Raw genomic sequence first — 16,466 nt, forward strand, 5'->3', positions numbered from 1 at the left:
CAGCCTTTGAAGCAGAGGTGTTCCAGGAATTCTGTAACTTGTATGGCTGCAAGAAAATCAGGATGACGCCGTATCATCCCCAGACCAACGGGTTGTGTGAAAAGATGAACCAGGTGGTGATAGACCTGTTGAAGACATTGCCCCTTGAAGAACATAGCCTGTGGCGAGAGAAGTTACCAGATTTGGTGGACTTATATAACCACATCCCGGTGAACTCCACCAATTGTACACCCGCTTACCTGATGAGAGCAAGACCTGCTAAGTTACCCATCGACTTAGACATGGGAGTCTTAACACCAGAGACATCACCAGATGCAGATTGGGATACAGAGCGGCAGCAACAATACCGTAAGGTGCAAGAATGTGTGGAGAGAAGTTTGTCCCAGGCGAGACAGAAGCAGGAGAAAACTTGCAATCAGCACGCACCTGCAGTTCCCTTGTCACCTGGAGAACAAGTACTCAAGAGGAAGGGACGAGTCCATAAATTAGATGACCAGTGGGAGGTTGAGCCATACACCATCCTACCTTCGAATTACGATAACACCAAAGTGTTCCTCATCAGTAAGGATGGAGGAGAAACTTCAGCGTCAGTCTCAAGAGATCACTTGAAGATATGTCCTGAACAGTTGAAACACACAGAAGAAGATCAAGGCAGCCCTCGGCCCTCAGAAAAAGTGGAGGAGACGGTCCAGACAGTCCTCCGAGAATTTCCCAGGTCTTGGACGCAGGAGAACAAAGCGATTGTGGTACCGGTCCTGACCTTTCTCCAAGCGGCCTCACCAGAAGCTGCAGAGGCTCCAGAACATCTGGAAGACCAGTCGGCCCCAGAGACAGATGCTTCATCAGCAGCAGATCAGGAGAATATACCCTCTGCCAGCAGTGAACCTGTCGTACCCAGGGTGAGTCAAAGAATTCGTAGGAGATTACCCAGCCTACCGGTGTTACCTCAGACTACCCGTAGTGTAGTTCACACTGAACCCACCACACCAGGGGTAGACACTAGGGACCAGGGAAGGTCAGTGACAACAAATGTACTACATAGGTCAACCCGGAGTACTAAAGGTCAGCTCCCTGCTCGCTGGAGGAACTAAAGTGTAAGATACTAAAGGGTATGTTATAAATAATTGTAACCGTTAAATGATCTTGGGTGTATATGTTTGTTAATTTTATGGACAATTGGACCACAGGACTAGGTTTGGTCAGGACAATATTGAAAATAGTTAGCAAATGGCCTAGAAAATAAACCGCAGGCGTGGCTGAAGACCAGGCCCACCGAAAGAGTGCCCTGAAGCCACGCCCAGGGACGATACACAAAGTGGGTTGATGCGGTTCCCACCAACCAAATTTTGGTTACCCGGATTGTTGTGTAAAGACTAAGCGCCGCAATGACTGTTTCCAATTCTAGTTTGGTTTTTGAAATTTTTGACTTTGTACATTGTTTGTAATGTGGATTGTTATTGTTGATTTTAAAAAGTATCCTCAGTCTGGGAGTACTGAAGTTAACTAGGAGGGAATGTGGCACCCCAGAAGTCCGGTTGCCACAGTGGCATTGCCTCCCTCACAAGAGGTGATGCCATGCCTGGAAGCAAGCAGAGGGTCCCCTACTCAGGTATACTAACATGCAACACGTTCCTGGCTCCAGACCAGCAAGGGGAGCTCCTCCCCTTGGCAACTGGGATCTGGAGGCGGGGTTAGTTAGACTTAGTGTGAGGGATTGAAGTCAGGACGTTGAAGAGAAAGGACCTAGGGAGTGGAGCTGCGCGGCAGTTCACCCCTGAGGATAGGAGCATGGAAGAACCGGAAACTGGAGTCCGAGGTTGTGGGGCACCGAAGGCCCAGCAGCAGAAACCAGAGGGCAGGGGACTGCAGGTCTCCTGGCCCCACCAGACGTCCAGAGGCTCAGCAGCACCGCAGGGCCCAGCACCACCACGTGGGAGCGACGCATCAGCAAGGCCCGAGCAAACTGCCATACGGGTGAGCACAAGAATGTTGTACTCAGGGACGAGGGCCACAGCACAGCTACAAGCTGCAGGTCCAGAGAGATTAGTGCAAAAGGGAAGGCCTACAACTCCACCTGGCGAGGTGGATTCCTTACTTGCTTCCAGGCTGCCCGGACTTCCACTTCTAACCAGCACCCGTGTGCCTAATCACCGCAAGTAAACATAAGAGGAAACCGCCATTGAGTTGTGGACTGAATATTAACTGCACCATCACCCCTGCACTACACCGCCCAGCATTATCTACTTCACTACAGCATCTACACTGCCCTGGAGCTAAGCTCTACCTGTGGAGAGCCAAACCAACTCTGCTGCATTAAACACCAGCTTCAGAGGACCTGCGCTGCAGCGGCGGCTACCTATAGCCGCATACCACAGGTGGCGTCACAAATTGCATACTTAAAAACTATAAAATCCCCCTTTTTACTGACCGTCCTGGGTCACGGACTGGGTCACCGCCACTGTGACATCTCCCCTAGCAACGACTGGCCCGGCACTGAGTACCCCACGGCCCAAGGGGTGCGTCATATCCATGACTGATCATTTCTACAGCACCCTCCACACTTTTTTTCCCACTTCTACATGGCGCCAAATAAAGCAAAAAAAGTGCAATAGAACCGCCCTAGAACCCTGCCCAATAACAGTACTTCCCTTTTGTTTCCCCATAGTAACAGTATCCACAAAAATAAAATATAGTACAGTAGTGACGTCTCCATTTGTGACCCACTCACAGCAGAAATGCTCCCTTTATGATTCCCATACAGTATTAATGCATTTGTCCCCATTTGTAGATCTTCTGCATTCTAAAATTCATCTTTGAGCCCCCATTTAGTAGTAATATTTATCTTTGTGCGCAAATACAAAAATAATGTTCCCATCTCCAGTGGCAACAATATACTAGTAATGTACATTATTTCTGCCCTCACAAAGTAATAGCTTCCCTCTTGTCTTGATACAGTTGGGGCGTCCCGAATTAATAATGTATGGGCCACAATGGGGAATACTATTAATGTCCTTCATTGTGTAGCAATAGTGTCCCGTATTCTGGCCCCATACAGTAATATTTTCCCCTAATTGACCCCATACAGTAATAATGTCACCAAATTGTCCCACACAGTAATAATGTTCCTTCATTGGCCTTCTATAGTAATTATGTCCCCCTACTTGCTACCATAAACTAATGTATTTTTCTCATTCTGGTGTCACGGGTGTGTCAGAAGTAACACACAGTCGCCCTGCAGTTGGTTGCAGGAGAACTCTTTGTTTGGCATTACAGACACCTTCTTAGAAGCTGTCTCTCTAGGACCCAGTGGCTACCTTCCTCTTGCTGATTAAGACCCTGGTCTGGGTGTATAAATACCTGCTGTTTGCTAGAGGAAGGTACCGGTGATATTCACATGATCCCTTGTTAAGACTTGAGCAAGAGCAGTACTTATTCCTCTCTGGAGCTAAGAGGACGTGTGTGCATCTCTCTGAAGTCAACTAAAGCTAAGCTATTTTCCCTTGTTTGTTCCCCCTCGTTGTCTTTAGTTGCTAGCGGGAATCAACTAGCGCTCATCCCCACCTTCCATCGCCAGGTCCATACGCCAGGGAAAGACAGGGCTAGGTTCCTGTGTGGCGATGGGTGCGGAAACCATATATGGACATTTAGGGGAATCAGGGAGATATCAGGTCAGCCTAGGAGGTCTCCACTCCCCCCTTTCCCTAGAGTCTGGGCCCCCTTCCACTCTTCCCTTCATGTCATCTAGTCTTTCCTACACCTTGTGTGAAATTTGGCCTCTATACAGTAATTATGTCACCCATCCTGTAATAATGTCCCCATCCTGGCCTCTATCCTATAATAATTTCCTCCATCCTGACCCCAACTTGCAATAATGTCCCCCATTCTGTAATAATATCCGATAACTGATGAAAAAAAACAAGGATCGCACGTCCAAAAATCACACATTGATCTTATTGCAGCTAAGCAAAAATTTACAAAACTGAACATCAGGTTCTTAATTTAATCCATCATAGCCCATTTGTTTAATAATGTTCTCCATTCTGGTTCTCATCATGTTATAATGTTGCCCACCCTGGGCTCTTTCTTTAGTAATGTCCTCTATCCTGGCTCCTTTCTTTAATAATGTCCACAGTTCTGGCCCTCATCCTGTAATAATCTCCCCCATCCTGGCCCCCATTTTGTAATAATCTCCTCCATCCTCACCCCTTTCTTTAATACCATCCCTCATCCTCGCACCCTTTTCTAATAATGTCTCCCATCTTGGCCCCTTTCCTTAAAAATGTCCCCCATCCTGGCCGCTTAAATTAATAATGTTCCCCATAATGGCCCCTTTCTTTAACAATGTTCCACGTCCTGGCACTCTTCTCTAACACATTTAAAAAAAAACGTCTCACCTGTTTCCGCTCCCATGACATGCAGCATCCTCTTCCAGCTCCATAGACGGAACAGAGAGGTGGGGCGGTGTATGGCAGTGACGTCATGCGCTGCCCGCACCATACTGAAAAAAACTCTGGCATCGGCGGGCCCCCTTCCTGCACGGGCCTGGTCTTGGTTGCATCCTCTGTGACCGCGAATGTTACATCACTGTATATATACAGTACAGACCAAAAGTTTGGACACACCTTCTCATTTAAAGATTTTTCTGTATTTTCATGACTATGAAAATTGTACATTCACACTGAAGGCATCAAAACTATGAATTAACACATGTGGAATTATATGCTTAACAAAAAAGTGTGAAACAACTGAAAATATGTCTTATATTCTAGGTTCTTCAAAGTAGCCACCTTTTACTTTGATGACTGCTTTGCACACTCTTGGCATTCTCTTGATGAGCTTCAAGAGGTAGTCACCGGAAATGGTTTTCACTTCACAGGTGTGCCCTGTCAGGTTTAATAAGTGGGATCTCTTGCCTTATAAATGGGGTTGGGACCATCAGGTATGTTGTGCAGAAGTCTGGTGGATACACAGCTGATAGTCCTACTGAATAGACTGTTAGAATTTGTATTATGGCAACAAAAAAGCAGCTAAGTAAAGAAAAACGAGTGGCCATCATTACTTTAAGAAATGAAGGTCAGTCAGTCCGAAAAATTGGGCAAACTTTGAAAGTGTCCCCAAGTGCAGTTGCAAAAACCATCAAGCACTCCAAAGAAACTGGCTCACATGAGGACCGCCCCAGGAAAGGAAGACCAAGAGTCACCTCTGCTTCTGAGGATAAGTTTATCCAAGTCACCAGCCTCAGAAATCGCAGGTTAACAGCAGCTCAGATTAGAGACCAGGTCAATGCCACACAGAGTTCTAGCAGCAGACACATCTCTTCAACAACTGTTAAGAGGAGACTTTGTGCAGCAGGCCTTCATGGTAAAATAGCTGCTAGGAAACCACTGCTAAGGACAGGCAACAAGCAGAATAGACTTGTTTGGGCTAAAGAACACAAGGAATGGACATTAGACCAGTGGAAATCTGTGCTTTGATCTGATGAGTCTAAATTTGAGATCTTTGGTTCCAACCACCGTGTCTTTGTGCGATGCAGAGAAGGTGAACGGATGGACTCTACATGCCTGGTTCCCACCGTGAAGCATGGAGGAGGAGGTGTGATGGTGTGAGGGTGCTTTGCTGGTTACACTGTTGGAGATTTATTCAAAATTGAAGGCATACTGTACCAGCATGGCTACCACAGCATCTTGCAGCGGCATGCTATTCCATCCGGTTTGCGTTTAGTTGGACCATCATTTATTTTTCAACAGGACAATGACCCCAAACACACCTCCAGGCTGTGTAAGGGCTATTTGACCAAGAGGGAGAGTGATGGGGTGCTACGCCAGATGACCTGGCCTTCACAGTCACCAGACCTGAACCCAATCGAGATGATTTGGGGTGAGCTGGACCGCAGAGTGAAGGCAAAAGGGCCAACAACTGCTAAGCATCTCTGGGAACTCCTTCAAGATTGTTGGAAGACCATTTCGGGTGACTACTACTTCTTGAAGCTCATCAAGAGAATGCCAAGAATGTGCAAAGCAGTCATCAAAGCAAAAGGTGGCTACTTTGAAGAACCTAGAATATAAGACATATTTTCAGTTCTTTCACACTTTTTTGTTAAGTATATAATTCCACATGTATTAATTCATAGTTTTGAAGCCTTCAGTGTGAATGTACAATTTTCATAGTGATGAAAATACAGAAAAATCTTTAAATGAGAAGGCGCGTCCAAACTTTTGGTCTGTACTGTATGTGTGTATATATATTAATCAGGAAAAACAGCAGCACTGCCTAAATGGGTGCAATACTCCCCCAAGGAAACTGGCAAAGTTTCCTATCAAAGATATAAAAATGCTAAAAATGAGGAAGAACATTGAGAATAGTGAAAAAGTGTGTGGGGGGGGGGAAGGATCCCTCACTATTTTGGATGTGCTGCCTTCTTTTTTGGATTTTTATATATATTAATGACAGGTAAACATTTTATTCTATAAAAACATATCTTATAGAAATACAGTAAGTAGGAAAAACACAGAGCTTGCAATCTCCAGTCTTGATAAAGGGGACATTTTTACAAATTCCACACGAGTTGGTGCACGCCGTTAGCACAGGCCTCACAACCTATATAAACAAATTGTACCCTTCACTATCTCTAAATCTCGTGTTATTACTTCATAAGTACATGTACAGTGAATGAAATGCAGAGCCTCACTGCAGGTCTTAGATATCATTACCCTCATAGTGCTGCTACTGTAAATGATGACTGATGATTATGATAACATTGTTTCCAGACTAAATACCATAGGTGTCTTATATCTAAATCTCAGAAATCAGCAGAAACAATATACTGAGCTAAAACACAAGTGAGGAACATAAGGGTTGACATGGCTGAGTAAGTGAAGATTAAAGAGTGTGTCAGCGACGTGTATAAATATAGCAATCAGAAGGTTATGATTGAAAAGGAGATTTTTTTTTAGAAATAATCCCTACTTAGACTCTGATGTCAAACACAGCCCTAAAACCCCAAAATATAATTTTGTTGTCAATGAACTTTATTTGCAAAAAGGGGGGTAAACTGGGAAATTGATACGGTCAAATTACTCACTTGCTGAATAATTCTGCACAAAGAATAACATGTTGATCCTTGATCTCATAACTTTAGGTATGAGGAGACAAAGGAGCGGAACATCTATATTCGATTACTGTTGGGTCTTGTTAATTATGGTGGGTTTTGCTGACAATAGGCCAGTGCGGCTTCATCCCTAGACAGGATGCAGGTTGGGGGGAACATATAGGTTGGACTCGCATATATCAGCATAAAGTGGATATGTCAATGTCAAGTGGATACACAGTAAATATCTGAGGGGGTAATACCTCAGGCTCTTACATATAAAAACTTAATTTAAACGATAAATCATTTTTCTGACGAAACATTCCCAATAAGTTTGCCTTATATTATGTGACACTATTCATGGCGAGAGGACCCCAACCTTCATCCGGCATTAACAGTATTCAAATAACATTCCCATTTTTTGATCACTGCCCATTTGCCAGTTTTCCATGTTGCATTCTCATTATAATTACCATTTAACAAAAAACTGTAGTTTCATTATTGGATATTTGTGCAAAGAATATGTCTTAAAGCTCCTGGCTCTGTCCAGATGGACTTATTCAAAAAATTGGAAAGCCCTAAATATCATAGATTAGGAAATGCTTTAAGCAAATCTACAACATTTTTAAACTTTTTGAGATTTTTTTTAATGTGCAGAAGGATTATGACTAAAATAACATCCTAAACTACTTTAAATATATTAAAAAAGTCCTGTAATGAGGTGACCTAAGAAAGGAAAATATTTAAAGTTTACAAATTTCACCAAATTTATCCGATCATGTAAGACATTTTTTTATAAGGCTATCACATTTTGTACTTTTGTTCCTGACTTAAAGGAAACTTGTCAGCAGGATTGTGCTCAGTAAACTATAGGCATTGTCAGGTTGGAGACATTACACTGATTAAAATGATACTTGGGTTGATGAAATCTGGTTTGAGGTTATTGTTTAATTTTTATTTGCAGTTTGGAGATAATGATATGCTCATGCTCCAGGGCGGGACTGTGGGCGGAGCTCTTCTTGGTGCTTTGTTCTCAATTCATCATTGTGGCTTAAATGACAGGTCACTGATCCTTCAGTGACCTGTCTCCTCTTTTAAATATTGCTCTTGCGCAGTTCATATTGTGGTCTTGTAAAAAAAAAATTTAAATCCAGCAAAATGGTGCTGGAGCCCACGCAGCAGCAGTAGCAGCAATCGCTTACCGATAGATGCTACTGCGCATGAACTGCGGGCATTTTGCTGGAGCCAATTTTTTTTTTCTCTAACAAAATGGCTGCGGCACATGCGCAGTAGCAAGTGATAGCTGCTACAGAGCATACGCGGGCACCATTTTGTTGGAACAAAAAAATTTTTTAGCTCCAGAAAAATGACTGTGGCGCGTATGCAGTAGCATCTACCAGCAAACGATTGCTGCTACTGCACATGCGCGGGCGCTGGTGCCATTTTGCAGGAGTTAAAAACATTTTTTACAAGACCGCAATATGAAGGCAGGCAGGTCACTGATCCTTCAGTTATTTAAGGCACAATGAAAAAGATAATGCCAGAGCACAAAAGAAAGACCCGCCCACAGGTCCACGCCGAAGCACGAGAATCTCATTATCTCTAAACAGCAAATAAAGATTAAACAACAAGCCACAGGACAAATTTCACCAACCCAAGTATCATTTTAATCAGTGTAATGGCCCCAACCTGACAGTGTATGTTGCTTACTTAGCATAATCCTGATGACTAGTTCACTCTAAGGGACTCTGTCACACAAAATCACTATACTAAGTCCTTAGTCATATAGGGCAGAGGTCCCCAACCGCCGGTCCGCGGACCAGGACCGGGCCGTTGGGGTTTTTCAGCCGGTCCGCGGGGAGAGGGGGCCCCTCCAGTCTCCAGCAGGGCCGCCATCAGGGCATGACTGCCCTGACTCCAGTATGGGGCCCGGCCGGTAGGAGCCCCCTCGGAGCCCCCCTCTTGTGCGTCTCTCTCCTCATGGGGCCCCCGGCCGCATGCTAAGCGCCGGGTCCGGGACATCTTAGCGCTGCGCTGCTGCGGCAGCACCTTCATGATTCCCCTGACTTCCGGTCATGTGACGGCGCCGTCACATGGCCGGAAGTCAGGAGAACCTGGTGTCAGCGATTTGGGCGAGCACCAGGATTCTGCAGGGATCGCAAGGGGGTAAGTATAACAAGTTTTATTTTTTTTTAAATACAATTAACTAGGAGTGGGGGGAATGGGAGATGCACATGGGGGGAGGGGAGAGATGAGAGATGCACATGGGGGAGGGGAGAGATGAGAGATCCACATGGGGGGGAGGGGAGAGATGAGAGATGCACATGGGGGAGGGGAGAGATGAGAGATCCACATGGGGGGGAGGGGAGAGATGAGAGATCCACATGGGGGGGAGGGGAGAGATGAGAGATGCACATGGGGGAGGGGAGAGATGAGAGATCCACATGGGGGGAGGGGAGAGATGAGAGATGCACATGTAGCACCCTGAGGATTCGGCTGCTACAGGGGTATTGCACCTCAACCCAGAGGTGTGATATTCCACTCCCGGGTAAGGATGGAGTGTGGACCTGAGCTCGGTAGGCTGCATGCACTACACACATCCCATTTCCGAGGAGCAGACCGACGGTACTCCCACTTAGAAATGTGCAGGTACGACCGAGTCTGTTCCTGGCTGGAGTGGGAGGGGGGTGGTACATCCCAAGTAGTGTAGGGGCAGATAGGGGGAGCAGCCTGGGTAAAGATAGGAGCTCATTGGGTGCTGGTCACCTGAGCTCACACATAGAGGGTGTATATAAGGTGGGCACCAACTAAGAACAGGGTCAGTTGCAGAGAGAAAGTCAGAAGCAGAGGAGAAGAGAGACCCAGAGTGAGAGAGGAGAAGAGAGAGAGACCCAGAGGGGGAAACAGCAGAAAAGGACTCCAAGATCCCAACTTAAATCCCCGGGTGAAGAGTCGGCATCAGGGTACCGGAACCCAAGCTGGTGGGGGTAAAAACACTCCCCAGCCAGAGACCGGAGACCGTGGGCAGTGTTTGCCACGGTCACCCACCACATCCACCACGAAGGCATACCACGAGGAGGGTCAGGGAACCCAAGGCCAAGGGTGTCCCAACAGAAGGCCCGAGGGAGCTGGACCTGGGTGGATCAATAGTGGGGACGGCCAGAGAAAGGACTGAAGGAGAGCTCAGGGTCACGCTCCGGACTTATTTGGGAGTTGGCTGGATCCAGAACCTGGTGGACGCAGCACGGCTCGGGAGGTCACTCGAAGCTGGAGTGACCAGAACATCAGCAGTGAGTAAAACATCCTAAACTGCATAACCCGACTCTGTCTCTGATTGCCGTCTACACTGCATCACCACAACTCCCATCCTCTGCACCTGATCCCCTGAGGCTATACCCCACCCGTTGGGGGTTATATCACCAAAGCTGCACCTACACCAACAGCCTCAGCGGACCCTGCTGCAGCGGCGGCCACAGTGACCGCAACACAACGGGTGGCGTAGTCGACAATAAAGAACTTATAACATCTGTAGGACTGCCACATACAACTCAGTTTGACACCCTGGGCACGGACCGGGTCACAGCCACTCGGAAGACTACAACCCCCATCTGATCCGGCTCCGGATATTCCCCCTAAAAGAATATGGCCCAGGGGGCGCGTCAACTTTGGCGTAGTCGGCAGGATTACGTGCCCACAACAACCGGGTACTGCGTGCCTGAAGAAAAGAACGAGTTTACCTCAAAAAGAAGTCTCCTGCCGGTTCCGGAGGGTCTCCGCCATCGGACCCCATCGCCAGTCGATTCCAGCCGGTTGTCCGCCATTAACAACTTTTTCCCGCCATCTGCAGAGTTTCCCGCCACTGGGAAGCGATTCCCGCCATTTCCAAAGGTTTCCCGCCTTGGAAGAGCGGACGCCATTATGGGCGTGCCAGAGGGTGGTGAGAGGCCACCTCCCATCGTGGGCCAGGACCGAAAATGGCGCCAAAAGTGAAACCGCCCCCACCAACAGAGACTGTGATGTTAGAGGTGTCTGTCAGCGTGAAAGAACCGCCCCTGGAGCTGACAATCACCAAGTGGCCCCGGGACCGCCCTCGAAGGGGGAGGAGACGAGAGAAAAGAACGAAGATGGGTGCCGCCTGGAGCAGTCTGGAGCGAGCGCACCCGGAGGCAGGAAGCCTGGAGAAGAGTAGCAGAGAAGCTCACCCGGAGATGGCCAGAGAGCAGAGCAGCACCGGCCCGCTGGCCAGGAGCCTGCTGGAAGAAGAGCAGAGCAGCACCGACCCGTTGGTCAGGAGCCTGCTGGAAACCACGACCCCACTAGGTCTAGTGGAGGTCCTAGCACAGCTTCCCCGAGACCGGGAGTGTGCGCAGACCGCTCTGGAGGGCCTCGCAAGGAGGATGGCCCGGGTGCAGCGAGAGACGTTGGCGGAGTGGAGCCGTGAGATGGCCCAGCAGACCGAGACCCGTCAGCGGAGCACGCCACCCAAGACGAGGAGACCGACCGCCTCTGAGGATGGCGCGGGAGGATTGAAGGCCGGAGACGGCGCCGAGAAGGGAGCCGAACGAGTGGAGGCAGGTAAAGGGGACGTCTATACCCCAAACCGGGAAACCGCGTACCTGCCCCAGCTCCCCGTCGCAGAGCCCGAAGTCTATCCTGCCGTGCCCGTCGCTGCAATGTCACCGCCGCAGACTAGGCCTCAAACGGGAGCCGCGACCCCTGTGACGTCACACGCCTCGACCCCGAGCGTGACCAAGCAGGAAGTACCACCAGCCTGGTCGCAAGGCCTAGTACCCCCGGGCGCCGCAATACCAACAGCGCCCCCTACCTCCGCGGAGCCCCCGGCCTGGTCGCAGGGCCAAGTAGCCCAGGGCGCCGCCGTCCTTACGGTGCCCTTCACCTTCCAGATACCCCAGGCCTGGCCGCAAGGCCCGGGCAACCCGGGCGCTAACACCACCGCGCCCATAAGACCAAGAGTGCCGCATCTGGGAGAAGATCTGTTTGCCCAGCATACGTGCCCGAACGGGTCTGAAGCCAAAGGTAACCATAAAGAAAGAGCAGGAGGACGCCGTCGCTAAGGACAGCGAAGCAGAAGCTGTATATAGTTGCCCGTCGGGGCACCATAAACTGAAACTGAAACTGAAACTGTTACTGTTGATAATATAGTCCCCGTTGGGACCAACATGTGTGAACTGTTACCCGTTAACCCCTTAATCCCACAGGCTGAGGACTGTGAGCAGCCATTCCCTTTCCCTCCTTAACTGGCCGAGGACTGAGAGCGGCCATATCCCTTGTATATAGTTGCGCGTCCTAAAGCGCCCCCTACCGGTTTTATAGGAAAACCAGTTTTTCTAAGAGACTGTCGCACTTTTCCCGGACACACGTTGCACAGTGTCCGGAGGAGGAACCAGAAACAAGAGACGACGAGAATGTTATATGAAAAGTTTTATATATATATAATGTTTTTATATGTTTTATATGTTTATATGAAAATTTTGTATGTTTTGGTGTTGTTTTTGTCTTACAGCCCGAGGACGTGCTGTGATTTACCAGGGGGGAATGTAGCACCCTGAGGATTCGGCTGCTACAGGGGTATTGCACCTCAACCCAGAGGTGTGATATTCCACTCCCGGGTAAGGATGGAGTGTGGACCTGAGCTCGGTAGGCTGCATGCACTACACACATCCCATTTCCGAGGAGCAGACCGACGGTACTCCCACTTAGAAATGTGCAGGTACGACCGAGTCTGTTCCTGGCTGGAGTGGGAGGGGGGTGGTACATCCCAAGTAGTGTAGGGGCAGATAGGGGGAGCAGCCTGGGTAAAGATAGGAGCTCATTGGGTGCTGGTCACCTGAGCTCACACATAGAGGGTGTATATAAGGTGGGCACCAACTAAGAACAGGGTCAGTTGCAGAGAGAAAGTCAGGAGCAGAGGAGAAGAGAGACCCAGAGTGAGAGAGGAGAAGAGAGAGAGACCCAGAGGGGGAAACAGCAGAAAAGGACTCCAAGATCCCAACTTAAATCCCCGGGTGAAGAGTCGGCATCAGGGTACCGGAACCCAAGCTGGTGGGGGTAAAAACACTCCCCAGCCAGAGACCGGAGACCGTGGGCAGCGTTTGCCACGGTCACCCACCACATCCACCACGAAGGCATACCACGAGGAGGGTCAGGGAACCCAAGGCCAAGGGTGTCCCAACAGAAGGCCCGAGGGAGCTGGACCTGGGTGGATCAATAGTGGGGACGGCCAGAGAAAGGACTGAAGGAGAGCTCAGGGTCACGCTCCGGACTTATTTGGGAGTTGGCTGGATCCAGAACCTGGTGGACGCAGCACAGCTCGGGAGGTCACTCGAAGCTGGAGTGACCAGAACATCAGCAGTGAGTAAAACATCCTAAACTGCATAACCCGACTCTGTCTCTGATTGCCGTCTACACTGCATCACCACAACTCCCATCCTCTGCACCTGATCCCCTGAGGCTATACCCCACCCGTTGGGGGTTATATCACCAAAGCTGCACCTACACCAACAGCCTCAGCGGACCCTGCTGCAGCGGCGGCCACAGTGACCGCAACACAACGGGTGGCGTAGTCGACAATAAAGAACTTATAACATCTGTAGGACTGCCACATACAACTCAGTTTGACACCCTGGGCACGGACCGGGTCACAGCCACTCGGAAGACTACAACCCCCATCTGATCCGGCTCCGGATATTCCCCCTAAAAGAATATGGCCCAGGGGGCGCGTCACACATGGGGGGAGGGGAGAGATGAGAGATGCACATGGGGGGAGGGGAGAGATGAGAGATGCACATGGGAGGGAGGGGAGAGATGAGAGATGCACGGGGGGGTGAGAGATGCACGGGGGGGATGAGAGATGCACGGGGGGGTGAGAGATGCACGGGGGGGTGAGAGATGCACGGGGGGATGAGAGATGCACGGGGGGTGGATGAGAGATGCACGGGGGGGGTGAGAGATGCACGGGGGGGATGAGAGATGCACGGGGGGTGGATGAGAGATGCACGGGGGGGTGAGAGATGCACGGGGGGGAGAGAGATGCACGGGGGGTGGATGAGAGATGCACGGGGGGGTGAGAGATGCACGGAGGGGATGAGAGATGCACGGGGGGTGGATGAGAGATGCACGGGGGGTGGATGAGAGATGCACGGGGGGGTGGATGAGAGATGCACGGGGGGTGGATGAGAGATGCACGGGGGGGATGAGAGATGCACGGAGGGGGATGAGAGATGCACGGAGGGGGATGAGAGCTGCACATGGGGGGGTGAGAGATGCACATGGGGGGGTTATGTTTACATAACTTTGTTGCCTTATGAAGGGCGGGGGGGGCCCCCAAAAATTTCTTGCACAGGGGCCCACTACAGTCTGTGTCCGCCCCTGGGATGAAGTAAATGCAGCTGAACAGCAGCTGTCAGGACAGCTGCCCTGTCCTGCTGCAGGGCGTGATGGGGCCTCAGTGATGCGGCTCCTGGCACAGCACATTATGTGGGGCTCCTGGCGGGGACCTGGTCTACACTATATGATAAGTATGCACTAAACTCCAAATCCCTGCATTACCCCGCCCCCATATGACCAAAGCCCCGCCCACCCCACCCCCTCCTTGCTGGGCCATGGAAAAATGATCTTGCTTCAAGCCGGTCCCTGGTGCAAAAAAGGTTGGGGACCACTGATATAGGGGACTCAGCCCCTATAAAAAATTATAATATTGTTGTATTAAAGCGCTGCCTTTGTTGTGAAAAAATGCTTTTAGCTTCATATATAAATTATGATGCTCGGTGCATCCTTGGTGTTTCCAAGAGTTTTGGTTCACTATTAATCCCGTCAGTTAGCATGTACTGCCGTCTCCAGGTGACAGACTTGTTTGAAGCATTCCATTACATAGCTGGTAAATCTTGTCCTGTAATTTAAAGACAACCTGACAGCTGATACATAATGTCCGAACCACGGACCTCATGTAGCAGGCACTGGCTAAATAAACTCAACCAGATAAGTTTGACATGGAATCGCTGCGACATTACAGAAGAAAACGTATTTTGAAAGTCGGTCAGGAACCAAGCTGCATGGGTGACTAGTTAAAAAGGCCAGTCCCTGCCCGTTGTCCTTAAGTGATGGGTCTTTTCCTGTGTGCCTTTATGTCCTGCGTGCCTTTATGGGGAGTGACCTGACAGTCATTGGCAGCGAGTGAGGAGAATCCGCCGGGCATCCACCTGAACCCTGACGAATTCAAACAATTTGCATCAAAAGTCGCACATTGGCACCACAAGTCACAAAAAAATAGTGTCAAAATTTTGGCGTACTGAAAAATAAATCAAGAGGGAACTCGAGTGAAATTGTGCCACATTTTGTGATTTTTAAAAAAAAAAGTCGCAAATAATGAATCAGGTTAAAACATCTGGATTTGCTATACTCTACTGACAAAGTGGAAAAGATAAACCAGGTTGAACACATATAAAATAGAATAAAAAAAAGGCACAAATTGAACAATGAATTGGGTGCAAACAAAAAAAGTTGCAAAACTCACAAAACTAGGCAAAAAAAAAAGCGCAATGGTAATGATGAATTGGGACCTCTGTGCACAATTATCAGGCAAGTGAGTATTTGGCTAAGTGCCCACGATGCAGAAATGCTGCATATTTTTTTCCACATCTCCCTGGCAGGAGAAACGCATGCGGATTTTACATGCGTTTTTCCTGCCAGGTAGAAGCGTTTGTCAAGCGCTTTTGTGTGCATTTTTGCATGCGGGTTATCAAGCGCTTTTCCAATCGATTTTAGCATCACTTGGAAAAGTGTTTGACAACTTGGTCACACTATATAAATCCATGCAACCGGCATGGATTTATATAGTGTGACCAAGTTAATAGTTGAAAAAAAGAATAAAAATGATAAAATATAAAAAAAAAACATTATACTCACCTTCTGATGGCCCCTGGTCTTTTCTCCGCTGCGTCCGGTCTCTTGTACGGCTCGCGGTGGTGTGAAAGGACCTTTCATGACGTCATTTAGTCATGTGACAGGTCACGCGACAGGGGGACATCGGAAGGTGAGTATATGTTTATTTTTTTTTTAATTCTTTTTTTAACAGGTACTATGGTACCCAGGTCTGGAGGAGAGTCTCCTCTTCTCCAGACCCGGGTACCATCCGCACATTGAATCACTTAATATCCACATGTGCACACTAGTGATGCAGATATTAAGCGTTTCAATGCGAGTCAATGGCGGCATTTACACTGAGTGTCCGCAAAATTAATGCACAGCACATGCGGATTATTATTGGGGACAATTGGTCACATATTGAAGCGTTTTCGCTGTGGAAATTCCCAGCAAAAACGCTTGAAAAACGCATAGTGGGCACGCAGCCTTTTGACCA

This window comes from Phyllobates terribilis, unplaced genomic scaffold, assembly GCF_046119375.1.
Source record: "Phyllobates terribilis strain yellow unplaced genomic scaffold, ASM4611937v1 Scaffold_1__5_contigs__length_1240528914, whole genome shotgun sequence".
Taxonomy (NCBI): Eukaryota; Metazoa; Chordata; class Amphibia; order Anura; family Dendrobatidae; genus Phyllobates; species Phyllobates terribilis.